Below are 16,087 nucleotides of genomic sequence, written 5' to 3'. Positions count from 1 at the left end.
AGTCAAGAGATGTTAAAAAGATGAAATCAACAGATCTTGACAATAGAGTGGATATGGAAAGATGAGAAATAGGAGTCGAGAATGATATCTAAGATGAATCCCGATAAAGCAGGAGGATCATATTCCCTCTAATAGTAAAAGCAAATATATAGGAAATGGGAAAGGTTTAGAGGAAAGAGAATGAGGAAAAGGTTTAGAGGAAAGAGAATTTTGGACATAACGAAGCTAAATGAAGCCTTTCTTCATCTCTACCAATCAATAGAGAGTGCCTCCCCTCAATGTATCTGTTTTGTAATATAACTACATACATACATATGTAGTTAAATATATAAACATATATACATACATATAAAACTATATATATATAACTATACAACCTAACCATATGTGCCTGGTCTTTCAGCACATACAGTTTTAATTATGAATGGCATTTGTTTGCCAATTCTCTTGCACAGTCAGGTGATACCTCTGGAGAAAATCTCTCTTGATTTATAAAGCAATTCAGTGTTTTATCACATAAGCTCAAGCATACATACATATATATATATGTATGTATATCCACATATAGGCTATATAGTAGTACAGAGGAAAAAGTAACAAATTTAAGATCTAAGGACAAGAATTCAAATTTATTGTTTGTGAGAACAAACACTGAAATATGAAATAGTTTTGGAAAGAAATTTTAGGTCATTTGCTAGAGAAGACCAAAATGGAAAGTTGTGGTCACCCTTTCTTCCAGACTCTGGAAGATTTACACAATATAGAATTTAGACTAGAGTGACCACCTACAAATCACATGTGTATAGTCGAGCAATTCTGCAAGGAGAGCAACTTGACCAAAACATAAGGAAACCCAAACACAAGTCTGATGGATAATCACGTCCTGGGTGTGGTACCCCAAACAAGAATATTTTGGGTAGATCCAGGGCCTGGAGGAATCCAAAATACCTTTTAGCCATCTCCAGCATTCTTAGACAACTACTGGGACACCATTATGGGGACAGACAATCATATAAGGCTGGATTTAAATAGTATAGTGTTTTCCCAAACAATAAAATAAGTAATTTTCCCAATAAATCTCACCTCTGCCACTATCTACAAGGTCAAGTCTCAACCTCCCTCAGTTTTTTCATCAATAAAATGAAAGAATTAGATTAAAGGATCTCTAAGGTCCATTCTAGATCTACATCTATGATGCTACGATCTATAGCTTCTTCAGTTGAGGGAATTCCCCATATGGGAATTCAGATTGCAATCCGCCTTTGACTTAGTAGGTAAATTCTGAGACGTTTGAAACCTCAATATGTGACTTGTCTAAGGTTTCCTAAGCTAGTAAGGGATGTGAATATGATTCTTCCAAACTCTAGATCTAGTGTTCAATACAATATACCATGCTCTGTACCTCATCTCACACACACACACACCAGAACCTATAATTCCATCAATATGAGGAATTTTAAATCAGACAGAAGAATCTATAGAGAAACATATACACTTGTATCCTATATGTACACAGGCATATATACATTCATGTATGTATATACATACAAACCCAAGTGTATGTATATATTTCTTAGAATCATTTTTCATAGTAATAACCTTATATTATTGAATTCTACTAGCTATGAAATAAAATTGGAAAAAGCATCTTTGAGATCACCTTGTCTAACCTCTTCATTTTAAAGATAAGGAAACTAAATTTAAAGCACCCTAAACATATTAGTAAATAATTATGGTAACTTTTTTTTTTTTTCTTAAAGGCATATTTCTTAAGATCCTATTGACAAATTCAATTCTCAAGTTTTTTTGTTCTACAGAGGATGTGGGCAAAAAAAAATACATAAACCTGCAATGCATCCAGGACACAAAAAAAAATGGCAGATAATCAATGGATATCTCACAAATGAGATATGGGAGACACAGACTACATCACCTGTTCATGTATTTCAATATAGGAGAGCTAGAGAGAAATCCGGTCTTGTCAAATATAACCTGCATAGAAAGAAAATGTTCCTGGCCTGACTTAGAAGAACATTGATGGAGATACTTAATTTGCCAGTCATCTTAGTGAAACTGTTCAAAATCCTGGCAGTTGCTTTTTTATCTCTTTCTCTTCTTGGGATGGGATCACCTCACTCAGTGCCTTATCTTTAATTGAAAGAGATTATAAATTTCCACTGTCTGGCTGAGTGAAACTTCTATAACTTAACATTCAGAACTAGTGTGTCTCCTGAAAAGTAGGCATCACTAAGATTACCTAAAAATCCTTATGGGAAACTGAAAAAGTACTTCACTTAGTCATGTGACAATATTATTTGTGCTTTAATAGGAAAACTACTTTAGAAAGAGTCACTTAATAGTTTGACTAGTATAAAGGGGATATTTAAAATAAGTGAAGCAGAAATAATGTTGATTTCAACAAAATGTTTCATTTCATTAATCCTATATCTTTGTGAGTCAGGAGAATAGACTGATAAATTTTGTGTACTTTTATTTATTAACTTACATATTTTATTCAACCTCCAGATATCCTGTATTAATCTTTTCCATTTTCTCTCTTTTCTTCTCCTGCTCTCTTTAATAATCAGAGGCTAGACTTAAGATATGATCTCATACAAATGAATCACAAAATACATCAAAAAAAGTCCATTTTACATATGAGATAATCTAATCTCAAAAAAGCTGTGGTTTGACCAAGTATTTATAAGTAATAAAGTAGAAGTCAGGATTCAAATTAGGACATGCCAGCTCATTGATCCAGTGCTTCTTGCCCCACACCATGCCATATGAATATTGCCAACAAGGGGTGTTATGCTATATAGCAAGACAAAAAACAAATAAAAACTCTCTTTGTTGGGCATGTCATGATAAATGTCTACATTACCTCAGTTTCAAATTCTAGTGATGAAGAATTTCACCAAATGGTCTCAAAATTCCAGAGTAGCAAACTGAGAGACAATGTAGTCTACTGTATTGGAAAATCTTTTTTTTTTTTTTTTTTTTTTAAATTTAATAGCCTTTTATTTACAGGTTATATGTATGGGTAACTTTACAGCATTAACAATTGCCAAACCTCTTGTTCCAATTTTTCACCTTTTACCCCCCCACCCCTTCCCCCAGAGGGCAGGATGACCAGTAGATGTTAAATATATTAAAATATAAATTAGATACACAATAAGTATACATGACCAAACCGTTATTTTGCTGTACAAAAAGAATCGGACTCTGAAATATTGTACAATTAGCTTGTGAAGGAAATCAAAAATGCAGGTGGGCATAAATATAGGGATTGGGAATTCAATGTAATGGTTTTTAGTCATCACCCAGAGTTCTTTCTCTGGGCGTAGCTGGTTCAGTTCATTACTGCTCCATTGGAAATGATTTGGTTGATCTCATCATCAGAACTGGTCATCATATAGTATTGTTGTTGAAGTATATAATGATCTCCTGGTCCTGCTCATTTCACTCAGCATCAGTTCGTGTAAGTCTCTCCAGGCCTTTCTGAAATCTTCCTGTTGGTCATTTCTTATAGAACAATAATATTCCATAATATTCATATATCACAATTTATTCAGCCATTCTACAACTGATGGGCATCCACTCAATTTCCAGTTTCTAGCCACTACAAAGAGGGCTGCCACAAACATTCGTGCACATACAGGTCCCTTTCCCTTCTTTATAATCTCTTTGGGATATAAGCCCAGTAGTAACACTGCTGGATCAAAGGGTATGCACAGTTGTATTAGAAAATCTGTTCGAGTCTAGCCTCTGACTACATAGTAGGAAAACTCTGAGCTTTGTAGAACTTTCTAAGATTATAAGGAACAAAGAAAGTGCCAACCTTCTGTGTAGTAGAGGGAGATAATTCACTTATGAGCTGCTTGTAGCAATGAAATCACAGGTCCAGTTTTATACCTACTAAATTAAGAGATTCTGTTAGTTACTACTTTGGTGGCTCTGGGCAAATTATTACAACACTTTGTAACTCAGTTTGCATATCTCTAAGATGAGAGGATTGAAGAAACCTTATAGTTTTCAACATATCATTATAACAAGCTATCACTATGAATAAAAGACTGAACTTAGAATCAAGAAGATACTTGAGTTCTAATCTACCTGAAACACTTAATTATGTGATCTTGGACAAATTACTTAACCTCAGGTTCTTCTGTAAAATGTGTGTGTGTGTGTGTGTGTGTGTGTGTGTGTATGTGTGTGCATGCACATCCATGCACCAACTTCTTAGTAGTGTAGAGTTAGTTAGATGGTGCAATGAATACAGCTCTGGATCCAGAGTTAAGGAAATCTGAGTTCAAATCTTGCTTCAGATTCTTATGACCTGTGCAACTCGAGATAAATCACTTTAACCTCTGTCTTCCTTAATTTCCTCACATGTAAAAATCACTTACTACCTGCTGTGAGGATCAAATGTGCTTTGCAAATCTTTAGATGATACACAAATAATAAACTATTTATGGGTTTTTCCACCAACTCAAACTTTGATAATTTTGGCATTCTTTTGTAAGTCTTTATTTCTTCACTGATATTCATGTGTCCTAAGAGTATATTAAAACTTATTCAGAAATATTGAATATTGACTGCTCTCTTCAAGTGGATTGTTATCAATAAAATTTCATTGACCTAATATGGCTATCAACAATGAACAAATGAAAAATGTCCCCAGAACCCCCACAAAATTCCATAAAATCCCATTTTGCTTACTAATAATACACAGAAACTTCTCCACAACATAATCTTTTTGTATTTAACGTGAAATTAGGGAAACATTTCCTACATTATTACCTTAAGATCTTGATAAGAGATGGTTTGTTCAATGGAGGTTATTGGAAGTTATAAATAGTTCCATTGTCATCACTGTTATCATTATCATTATTGTAAGAAGAACTTGACTATCAGACTCCCAAAAAACTATTTTAATGACCTAGAAAAAATAACAACAAAGTTCATATGGAAAAACAAAAGGTCAAGAATTTCAAGGGAATTAATGAAAAAAAAATCAAATGATGGTGGCTTAGCTGTACCAGATCTAAAATTATATTATAGAGCAGCAGTTACCAAAACTATTTGGTATTGGCTAAGGAATAGATTAGTTGATCAGTGGAATAGATTAGGTTCAAGGGATAAAACAGTCAACAAATATAGCAACCTAGTCTTTGACAAACCCAAAGATCCCAGCTTTTGGGATAAGAACTTACTGTTTGATAAAAATTGCTGGGAAAATTGGAAACTAATATGGCAGAAACTAGGCATTGATCCATACTTAACGCCGTACACCAAGATAAGGTCAAAATGGGTTCATGACCTAGGCATAAAGAATGAAATTATTAATAAATTAGAGGAACATAGGATAGTTTACCTCTCAGACCTGTGGAAGGGGAAGGTCTTTATGACCAAAGCAGAACTAGAGATCATTACTGATCACAAAATAGAAAATTTCGATTATACCAAACTGAAAAGTTTTTGTACAAACAAAACTAATGCAGACAAGATTAGAAGGGAAGCAATAAACTGGGAAAATATTTTTACAGTCAAAGGTTCTGATAAAGGCCTCATTTCCAAAATATATAGAGAATTAACTCTAATTTATAAAAAATCAAGCCATTCTCCAATTGAAAAATGGTCAAAGGATATGAACAGACAATTCTCAGATGAAGAAATTGAAACTATTTCTAGTCATATGAAAAGATGCTCCAAGTCATTATTAATCAGAGAAATGCAAATTAAGACAACTCTAAGATACCACTACACACCTGTCAGATTGGCTAAGATGACAGGAAAAAATAATGATGATTGTTGGAGGGGATGCGGGAAAACTGGGACATTGATGCATTGTTGGTGGAGTTGTGAACGAATCCAACCATTTTGGAGAGTAGTTTGGAACTATGCTCAAAAAGTTATCAAACTGTGCATACCCTTTGATCCAGCAGTGTTACTACTGGGATTATATCCCAAAGAGATTATAAAGAAGGGAAAGGGACCTGTATGTGCACGAATGTTTGTGGCAGCCCTTTTTGTAGTGGCTAGAAACTGGAAACTGAATGGATGTCCATCAGTTGGAGAATGGCTGAATAAATTGTGGTATATGAAAATTATGGAATATTACTGTTCTGTAAGAAATGACCAACAGGATGATTTCAGAAAGGCCTGGAGAGACTTACACGAACTGATGCTGAGTGAAATGAGCAGGACCAGGAGATCATTATATACTTCAACAACAATACTAGATGATGACCAGTTCTGATGGATCAGGCCATCCTCAGCAACGAGATCAACCAAATCATTTCTAATGGAGCAGTAATGAACTGAACTAGCTATGCCCAGAAAAAGAACTCTGGGAGATGACTAAAAACCATTACATTGAATTCCCAATCCCTATATTTATGCACACCTGCATTTTTGATTTCCTTCACCAGCTAATTGTACAATATTACAGAGTCTGATTCTTTTTGTACAGCAAAATAACGTTTTGGTCATGTATACTTATTGTGTATCTAATTTATATTTTAATATATTTAACATCTACTGGTCATCCTGCCATCTAGGGGAGGGGGTGGGGGGGGGTAAGAGGTGAAAAATTGGAACAAGAGGTTTGGCAATTGTTAATCCTGTAAAGTTACCCATGTATATATCCTGTAAATAAAAGGCTATTAAATTAAAAAAAAAAAAAAAAAGAAGAAGAACTTGACTACCAGGTATCTCATATTGTATTATTCCTTGTAGTCCTCCAGATATTTATATCCCCTTTGATGAAGATACAAATATAACCACTTTTATATTATATTTTATATTATTATATAACTTTTAAAAATTCTTCCTTTCCCCCAGCATTTCACCTCACTGACTAATTCAAATGCTACATTATTACCTCAGAGATAAGTGATTTTGTTATGGCAAAGTTATGTAATGATTATTACTAATATCTTTTTGAGAAAATCATAGAGGTTATAAGGAGTTGACCTGAAATCAATTTTAGGGGGTTCAATTCCTCCCTTTCTAGCATTGACTTAACAAATACAGATTGTTCGAATATGTGAATATTATCTCCACTAATTCAAGTCACAATCCCTCTAGGCCTTAGGAGGTATTCTTGGAAGAATAGCTATGACCTAAAGATACATCACTACAGAGTCATTCAGGTGATGAACATCTTTGAACTTAAGCGGGGTGGATCTAAAATAAAAAATATGGAAGCTGTCACCAGTGTGACTTTCCATCTTGGTAGGACTCATCAGAGCTTAATCATCTAATGGCATTGTCTTCAAGAACCAAGGTCATGTGTGTGCTTTGATGAGGATGATTTTAAACTTTTTTAATTAAAACCCTTTGAAATGGCAAACATTAAACTTCCCAATGAAATACACAGGGATAATTTGGTCAACACAAGATATACCTTGCCTTCTTGAGAGAGGACAAGAACAAGAAAAAGATCTTTTATCTACACTTAGGAAAATTAAGATAGTAACTGCAGTTCTACATACCACATACTGGTTTAAAACAAGAATGGGAGAAAGCATTTTAAAAGCAGTTATATATCCACACATATTCAGGATAGAATGTCTCTCTAGACCACTATTCCAAAGCTAGTTTACAAACACAAACTTCTTAAAAAGCCTCTAGTTCTTTATAAAAGAAAAAAAAATAAGTTGGTGTAAATGCTTTAACTGCTGCTGGTTTTTATACAGAATTTCTTTGAGATTATTTTTGCTGCTTTTCCTTGCAAACAAATTAAAGATTGAAAACAAGTGATCAAATATCTTCATCAAGTATATAGCAAATCTTAAATTTAAATATCATCTTCAATTAAACCTGGCAAGCATTAAAGTATCTATTGAAATATATGTATTAAACAGTGCTAAAGAGAAGAGGTACAGGAAGATAATTGGCATTTCTAGGGAACCCACTATATGCTGGAATCTGTTACGTGCTTTATTTTTACAAATATCATCTCATTTGATTCTCACAATGATTCTACAAAGTAAGTGCTATTACTACCCCCATTTTACAGTTGAGGAATCTGGGGTAAACAGATTAAGTGACTTGCCCAGATTCACATAGCTATTAAGTGTTTGAGACTAAATTTAAATTCAGGTCTTTCTGGCTCTAAGCTTTTTGCTCTATCTACTGCGCCATCTGCTCCCTCTAAGGGAACTGGTTAAGGTCAGAGAGGGAGATGCAAAATAATATATGGTCATAACTTTGAGGAACTTAAAATCCAACTGAACAAATAAGACAGATATATGAAGCAACTACAGAGCAACAGAGAAGCAATTTTATAAGATATAAAATTAGATTCCTTTCACAGGGTTCAAAAGTGTTTTACACATACACACACACACCTGAAACTACATAAAAACTTTTGGTACAATCCTTATCTATCTCCCTCAATTTCTAAAATGTGAGAATGTTAGAAAAGTATTCCCAGATTTCTTAATGAGAAAAAAACAGGGAAATTCAGAGAGTCAACCAGGATTACAAGTTATTACCTACTACACTTCAAAGCTTTTAAATTATAAGAAGAATCAAAGTTCTAGAAAGTATATTTTCCAACTGTCATTTTCTTGGCTAAAACACATACCTTCTTCATTATCTTAGATGAGAGGAAAGTGGACTGTTTTTATTTGGCAATACATATAATTTCTACAAGACAAAACAAATCCTATATTAATTGATTCTATTAATGGATTCTAGCTAAAAAGGAACATTAACTCATTAACCGCCAAAAGTAGTTTAACTTTTAAAAAATATAACAAGTATCTCTGGATCACTATTTCAGAGCCAGGTTACTTCATTTTCCCAGCAAAGTTTAAGTACATTCTGAGGAATCTGAGGTATCTTTAATGTCATCAACTTTAGCCCCTACTAATTGTGTTCCCTGCACCTCCTATTGTTGAGTGACAGCAAAAACTTGACTGTAGTGTTCCATCCCTTCCATCCTTCATCAAAAATATTCAGGGTCTCCTTATTGCTTATTGTATGTTAAACAAAAATTCCCCCCACTAAGCACTTTATGACATGATTACATTTGCAGACATTTTACATTTTTTTGGATACACCATCTAACTCCTCTAGGCTTTAGTTTCCGTTCCTTAGTAAAATGAGATTTTATTTGATAAAATGGAAAGTACCTTCCTACTCCAAATCAATGGTCTGATGTTCCCTTTTAGCATTTTATGTCCAGTCAACTTGTTTATTTGCTGCTGCCCAAAATATCATTCTTTTTCCAGCTTCCATACCTGTATACAAGATATCACCAGTACCTAAAATGTATTACCTTCTACTCTGCATCTTAAAATCCTTAGCTTCCTTCATGACTCAATTCTCCTACTTTTTTATTACCTATCTTTCCTAAAATCTTCAATTTATGCTTTCTCCCCACCTCCCACTCCCAGACTGTCATTAGTTTATTATTTTTTTATCTTCTTATTTTTTGCTGAGGCAATTGGGGGTAAGTGATTAGCACAGGATCATCCAGCTAGGAAGTGTTAAGTGACTGAGAGCAGATTTGAACTCAGGTCCTCCTGACTTCAGGGTTAGTGTTATATCCACTTTACCACCTAGCTGCTCCCTGTCATTAGTTTAAATGCTTTATCCTCACCTTTAGACCTCTCTGACTAAGAAAGGCCATAACTAAATCCTGCATATAATAGATGTTTAATAAATCTTTGTGGAATTGAATTAATAATAGAATATTGAAATAATTTTTTAGGTACCACTTAACAATATACTTAGCATCCCTTACTTCTTATCCAATGATTTATATTTAACTTAATATATATAAGGCAAGGGAAAAATACGGAGTTCTTTTGCTATCTTCTCTAATTTCTTGGTCTCCAAGCACAACCAGTAAAAGACTTGAGATCTTCTAGTACTATGGTATCAAATTAAAATAGAAACACATCTCTCTCAGCTACTTAATGATTTTTTTTTTAAATTAACATCACCTATGCTTTCTTGCATTTTTATTTTAAAAAAAATTCTCCAATTATACTTTAATTTTCCTTATCTCCTTTGCTGGAGTCTCCTCCAGGTCATGTCCCTCATAAGAGGTGTCCCTTAAAGAAGAGTCCTGGACTTTCTTCTTTTCTCCCTCAATACTCTAAATTGCTGATCTTATCAATTCCCAAGGATTTAATTACCATCTGATGATTTTCAGATCTACCTATGCTGCCCTTTACCTCTCTGATGACTTTCAGCATAGCATCTTCAATCGCTTTTTAGACATTTCCAAGTGGATATTTAGTACACATCTTAAACTCAATGTCTGTCCAAACAGAACTTATCCTTCCCTTAAATTCTTTCCTCTTCCTACGCAAGGGGACTGATTGGATGAAGTTTTCTCAAGTTTAAGAGACTAGGTCTGTCATACAATCCCTATCCCTAGTTGAACCTTGAGTTTCAGGAATTCATATGATCCCTATTCCCACCCTTGAACCTTGGGATGAAGAAGGTTTGTGAAGTTACAGGAAGTGATGTGACCCACAGGAATCAGCCAACATTGGTGACATTGGTCAGGGATGGTTACGTCCTTTTAGTCTATCCAATGAGAAGGCTCAGATCTTTTGGTTTTAAGTCCTGTGCAAGGTGGAAGCTAGCCAGGTTCCAGGAGCACATGATGGAAGTTGGGATAGCTCCCAGGTGTGTCAGGACCTCTTCCTGCAAGGACTAAATAAATGCTTTCTCTTTGTACTTGAAGATGTCTCTGATTAATTATATTGGAGAAAGGGGTCTTGCATCCATCCCACACTCTACCTTCCCTACTACTATAAAGGGTAATATCCAGGTTTCCCAGGCCCTCAAGATCTCAACCTAGTAATCATCCTGTATTCTTCATTCTCTCTCACTCCCTTATATCAAAGCTGTTGCTAAAGCCTGGAGAACATCTCTCAAATATTCTCCCTTGGACACTGCCACCACCCTAGCAATCCCTCATTACCTCACATCTTGATTATTGCAATAGTCTGATGGTGGGTCTGACTATCACAAGCCTTTCTCCACACTGATGCAGTCTCCATTTGGCCATTAGAATTGTGTGGGAAAAGGTGAAGAACTTACAGATTCTAAAGTAGATCAAGCCTACAGGCCTCAGTTTTGGCTTCTCAGGAGTCACATGAGTTTAGATAAACCCTGGACTACATTCCATCATCCATCAAAGGGATTATGTGGCCAAAGAAGCTGTATATCACCTTATCTACTACATTCCACTGACCAATAGGGGAACAGTAGACTTATGTGACCAATCACAACATAAAGAGGGTGGGATTTGGAGGTTCTTTGTCTGAAATGTATAAAAGCTGTAAGCGTATTTAAGGCTCTGGTTCTATCCTGCTGTGAAATTTTGCTCACAGACTAGGACAGGGTCCGCTTCTCGAGATTCTAATAAATAATTCTGCTTTCTATGAGTGATCTCTGTAGTAGTCACTTTGGGTAGGTCTTTTTGTCCCAAACAAAATTATTTTCTTAAAGTACTTCCCACTAAATGAACTCCTGTAGCTCCCTATTAACTCTAGGAACAAATACTAAATGTTGTTTAGCATTCAAAGCCCTTCAAAACTGGCCCCCTCTTACTTTTCCAATCTTCTTAAATATTATTCCCATATATCTACTCTTCCACTCAGTGATACTGGTCTCTTGGCTGTTTTTTTCTACTAAACTATGGTGCTTCCCTTTTACAAATTATATACTAAATCATTCCAAAAAGTACCAGCCTGCTTCACCTTATACATCTTCTCCCTCTTCCCCACACATGCTCTCTCTCTTTCATTTCCCCCTTTCTCTATCTGCCTCTCTGTCTTTCTCTCTGTGTTCCTGATCCCTCTCTTATCTTAAAAGACATTTCATCACTTCCCTAGATAACCCATTTTTACATTTAATAAGCATTATGGTCATTAACAGACTTCTACTCAACAAGATAGGAATCCTACTAGGTAAAGGGTCAAGAAAAACAGAATTAAAACACTATATAAATAAAAAACTCAAAACAAGTTAGGTGAGGAAAAAAGTATATATTCATATAAAATGTTAGGAATATACAATGCATATGTAATTTAATACTCCTTTTAACTTTGTATTCTCTTTGAACTGGCAAAAAAATCTTTTCAGATTACTACCCTGAAGTCAGTTCAAAACAAAACAAAACAAAAAACAAACAACCACCAAAAAACAAAACAAAACAAAACAAAAAACATCTTACTGAATTTAGAGAGGGTCTGAATACTGATTATATCACTGACTTGGACAAGTCACCATAAGGTCACTTTTAAGGTCCCTTACAGCTCTAAATTCTACAATTTCAATGGCTTCAAAATAAATGATGATTCTCAATCAACCCTATCAAGAATAGGTTAATCACTTTCACCATTATACTCAAAATTAGCTAGAAGAGACTGAAGGGGTCAGTCTCATTTCAGACCAAATTTTTGTTTGGCAGCTGTTTGTGCAATTCCAAACAGGAGAACAATACTCTTATTCAAAGGTACAGAATAGGAATGAGGACAGAGTTGAGGGAAATTTGTGTTTAAAAAGAAAAAAGGAGGAAAACCCCCACACAATCAGAACAAAGGAAGACACAATTAATAAGATGCTCTACTGCTATCTTCTCTACTAAAATGGAAAGATAATCACAGTCAGAATGAGAAGAGAAGAATCTGAATTTGGCTTTTGCAAACATCCTCAAGGATGAGACTGACATATCTTCAAGCAGCAGGTGGACTCCACAAACTGTTACCAATTCCTTGGTTGAACCCAAAGTGTGAAAATAATGCAAACTGTGAATGATGCTTCTTTATTCTTCCCTCTCAATTAAAAAAATAAATCAGAATTGGAAAGACTCCGGTGTCAATCTCATCCAGCTCCCTTTCCCCTCCCCTTCAGTTATGTTATCTGCCTAAATGTCATATCTATTTCACAATCTATCCTTATACAACTTAAAATAGTCAAGTGGTAAGAGCTGTTGGAAACAAAGGATTCCTTAATCAGTAGGCAGTGGGAAAGCATAGCTCTGAATTTCAGATTTGAAGTTTGAAGATGATGGGTATTTGTTAAAGATCCCCAGCTCTCCTACAACCATGCTTTTCGCCTTCCTAGGTCATTATTCTAAATTGCAGAGGAAATGATTATGCTATCTCACAGAGATCAGGTTGTCAGAATCTTCCTATCACTCTTACATGGGACAAATAGAAATACACAGGCAATAATGAAGAGCGAAAATCTAACCAAAACTGTTCAATTATATGCATAGTGAAAAACTGGTAGATTTTGGACCAAAAGGCCACTTTTCTTATCATTATCTTCTTCTTTATTACTTCCTAAAAACAAACAAACAAAAAACAACAAAAACAGCACTACATTCTTATCATTACTTCCTAAAAACAAACTAACAAACAAAAAACAACAAAAACAGCACTACAAAATAGGATATAAGCAAAATAACCAGATATAATCATTTTCTATCTAAGGGCTAATCTTGGCAAAATCCCACAGTCTCAGATTCAACTCAGCAATAAATCAAATTGTTTTTCAGCTTGATGAAATGTTCTCATTACTGATACAAGAAACACCTAAATAAAAAAAAAAAAAATACAAACATTTCCAAGGCCCTATTCTCACTAACAATGAAGTCTTGTGATGCTATTCCTAGAAAGATTCCACATAGTTTATTTTAAAAATGTTTTATTAATAGATTTCTTTTGTTTTTACATCACTTACATTTTACACTGGATCTTTCTTGATTCTTCCTCCCCAGAAAGCTATCCCCATAAGACACAGAATTTATTTATTTTTTCATTAAGAGGACCAAAAAAAAAAAAAAAAAAAAAACAAACAAACAAAACAAAAAAAAAAAAACACCAGCAAAACCAATTTATGTATTGAAAAAAAAAAATCTGTATTTTGAATTGAAAATTGAATTGAATTGAAAACTGAAAATACATAGACTGTTTCACACCCATATACCCTTTGCAGAGTTAAAACTCTGCAAAGAAATCTGATGGGGTAGAAGGGATAACTTCCTACATTTTTTTCTTTGGGGCCCTATTCTTTGTAATTTTTAAAGATGGTTTTGTGTTGGTTCTTCTAATTATATTACTATGGTTACTGTATATATTGCATTATTGATTCTAGCTACCAATTTGCATCAGTTCATTTAAATCTCTCCATGCTTCTCTGTATTCATATTCTTCATTTCTTACGGTACAGTATTATATTCCATTATACTGATAAATCACCATTTGTTTAGACATTCTCTGATAAACTGGTATTCACTTTGTTTCCAATTCTTTGCTGATACAAAAATTTTGCTTTCAATATGTTGGTATATATGGAACCTTCCTTTTTACCAATGATTTCCTTAGGATGTATGCCTAATATCTTCTGTCATTAAATTTCCACTCTTTTTTGGGGGTGGCAGATTTAGGGAGGCATGGACCAGTGAAAGGGTCAAGATCTATGATTTTATTGACAATATAGAAACTTCCTTCACTGATGCCGCCTACCAACTTCATGCTTTAGAGTTGAATATGCCAAAGGCATTGATTTGTCCATGAGAAAAGGCAAGACTTGAACCCAGATCTTGTCAAGTCCAAAGCTAGCTCTCTGGACACTACACCAAGCTACCTCCTATGGCCTTTATCTTATTGGTACTCAAATATCCATTAATTACACAAATTAAATTAGCAGTCATATTTCAATCTTCAGTGTAGTCTGATTCCTCATCTATTAATATGGGGATGGTACCCTACAAGCTTTAAATAAGAATGTACATGTATGTGCTTTGAATCTACAAAGCCAAAAGGCAAATAAATATTATGGTCTAGTATTTGGAAGGAAAGTATATAAGGTCTAAGATGATTCAGAAGTTTCTCTTAGTTTTATTTTCTAAAACTAAAGCTTAAAAAGCCATTTAAAAAATTAGCCTTAGCAGGGGACTATGTTTCTAAGCAAGTGTAGGACAGCAGAAAGAATGCCTAATTTAGAATAAGATGACTTCATTTCAAAATATGACTCTGAAACTTACTGTCTGACTGGCATTGGGCAAATGAAAGAATCACAAAATCTGACACCTGGAAGAAACCTTGAAAGTTATGTAATCTAACTGATAATGGAACACAAAGATGCTCATTCCAGTCTTTTTTCTTCCCAACATTGCTATGCACCTTTTATCTCTTGCTACTGTGTTTCAGTCATGTCCAAGTCTTCATGACGCAGTAAACTATACTACTTATGGGGTTTTCTTGGCGAAAATACTGGAATGACTTGCCATTTCCTTCTCCAGGGGATTAAGGTACACAAAGGTTAAATGACTTGGATAAATGAAGCTGGATTTGAATTCTGAAGCTTATTTCAGGGCTAGTGCTCTATCACTCAGTCATCTAGTTGCCCAACTTTGTCTTTATTATTCTTCTATAACCAAAATAAAACACATGGTCACTTCACTATTTGGGACTTCAGTTTCCTCATCTGTAAAGTAAATAGGGTTAAATTTAATGATCTCTAAGTTTCCACTGACCTTTACATTCTATATTCTCTTTTGTGGTAAGCCGAATATCTGATATTTAGCCTGCTTCAATAACATCACCCTTAAGATCTAACTAGCTGAGAGGACTAAGATTTGAGGCATTGATGTAGCTTTCTAGGGTCCAAGTACAAGGAAGGAGTCAGCAGCTTTTCTCAGGCTTCTTATAGGAACAATATAGGAGGAATGAAGTTATGCTCACCCAAATCCATGCTGTAATCTTGCAGATAATATTTTCTCAGCTCTAAGCAAACTTTTTTATCCTACCTTAGATATTTTACCTGTGCCTCATTTTGTTCCAATTTATGGCCTAAATAAGGACAAGCTGAAAACGCTTTTTCAGACAAAATATGATTATACATGTGCAATCATGCTTTTTTCCTAGGAAAAAATCACCATCTCTCTGAAATATATTCCAGTTAAATTTTTATGTCTAACACAATGACCAAAAGGGAAAAAAAAAAAAAAAGAAAGGATCAAAAGAGAAAAGGGAAAGAAATCATTCTCAAAGAATAATAAAAGGAATTGGAAATGAATCAATTCATCTTCTATTCTGTC

General features: G+C 34.5%; 1 protein-coding gene across 4 annotated transcripts in view; it reads right to left on the bottom strand.

The window, feature by feature from the left end:
- The window catches only part of STXBP6 (syntaxin binding protein 6), a 331,516-nt gene that overhangs the window by 200,649 nt on the left and 114,780 nt on the right, over positions 1–16,087 (bottom strand). The gene's annotated exons all lie outside the window — the stretch shown is intronic.

The sequence above is a fragment of the Sarcophilus harrisii genome, chromosome 2 (assembly GCF_902635505.1).
Source record: "Sarcophilus harrisii chromosome 2, mSarHar1.11, whole genome shotgun sequence".
Lineage (NCBI taxonomy): Eukaryota > Metazoa > Chordata > Mammalia > Dasyuromorphia > Dasyuridae > Sarcophilus > Sarcophilus harrisii.
Note: the sequence above shows the minus strand (reverse complement) of the source record. Positions and strands in the feature narration are given on the sequence as shown.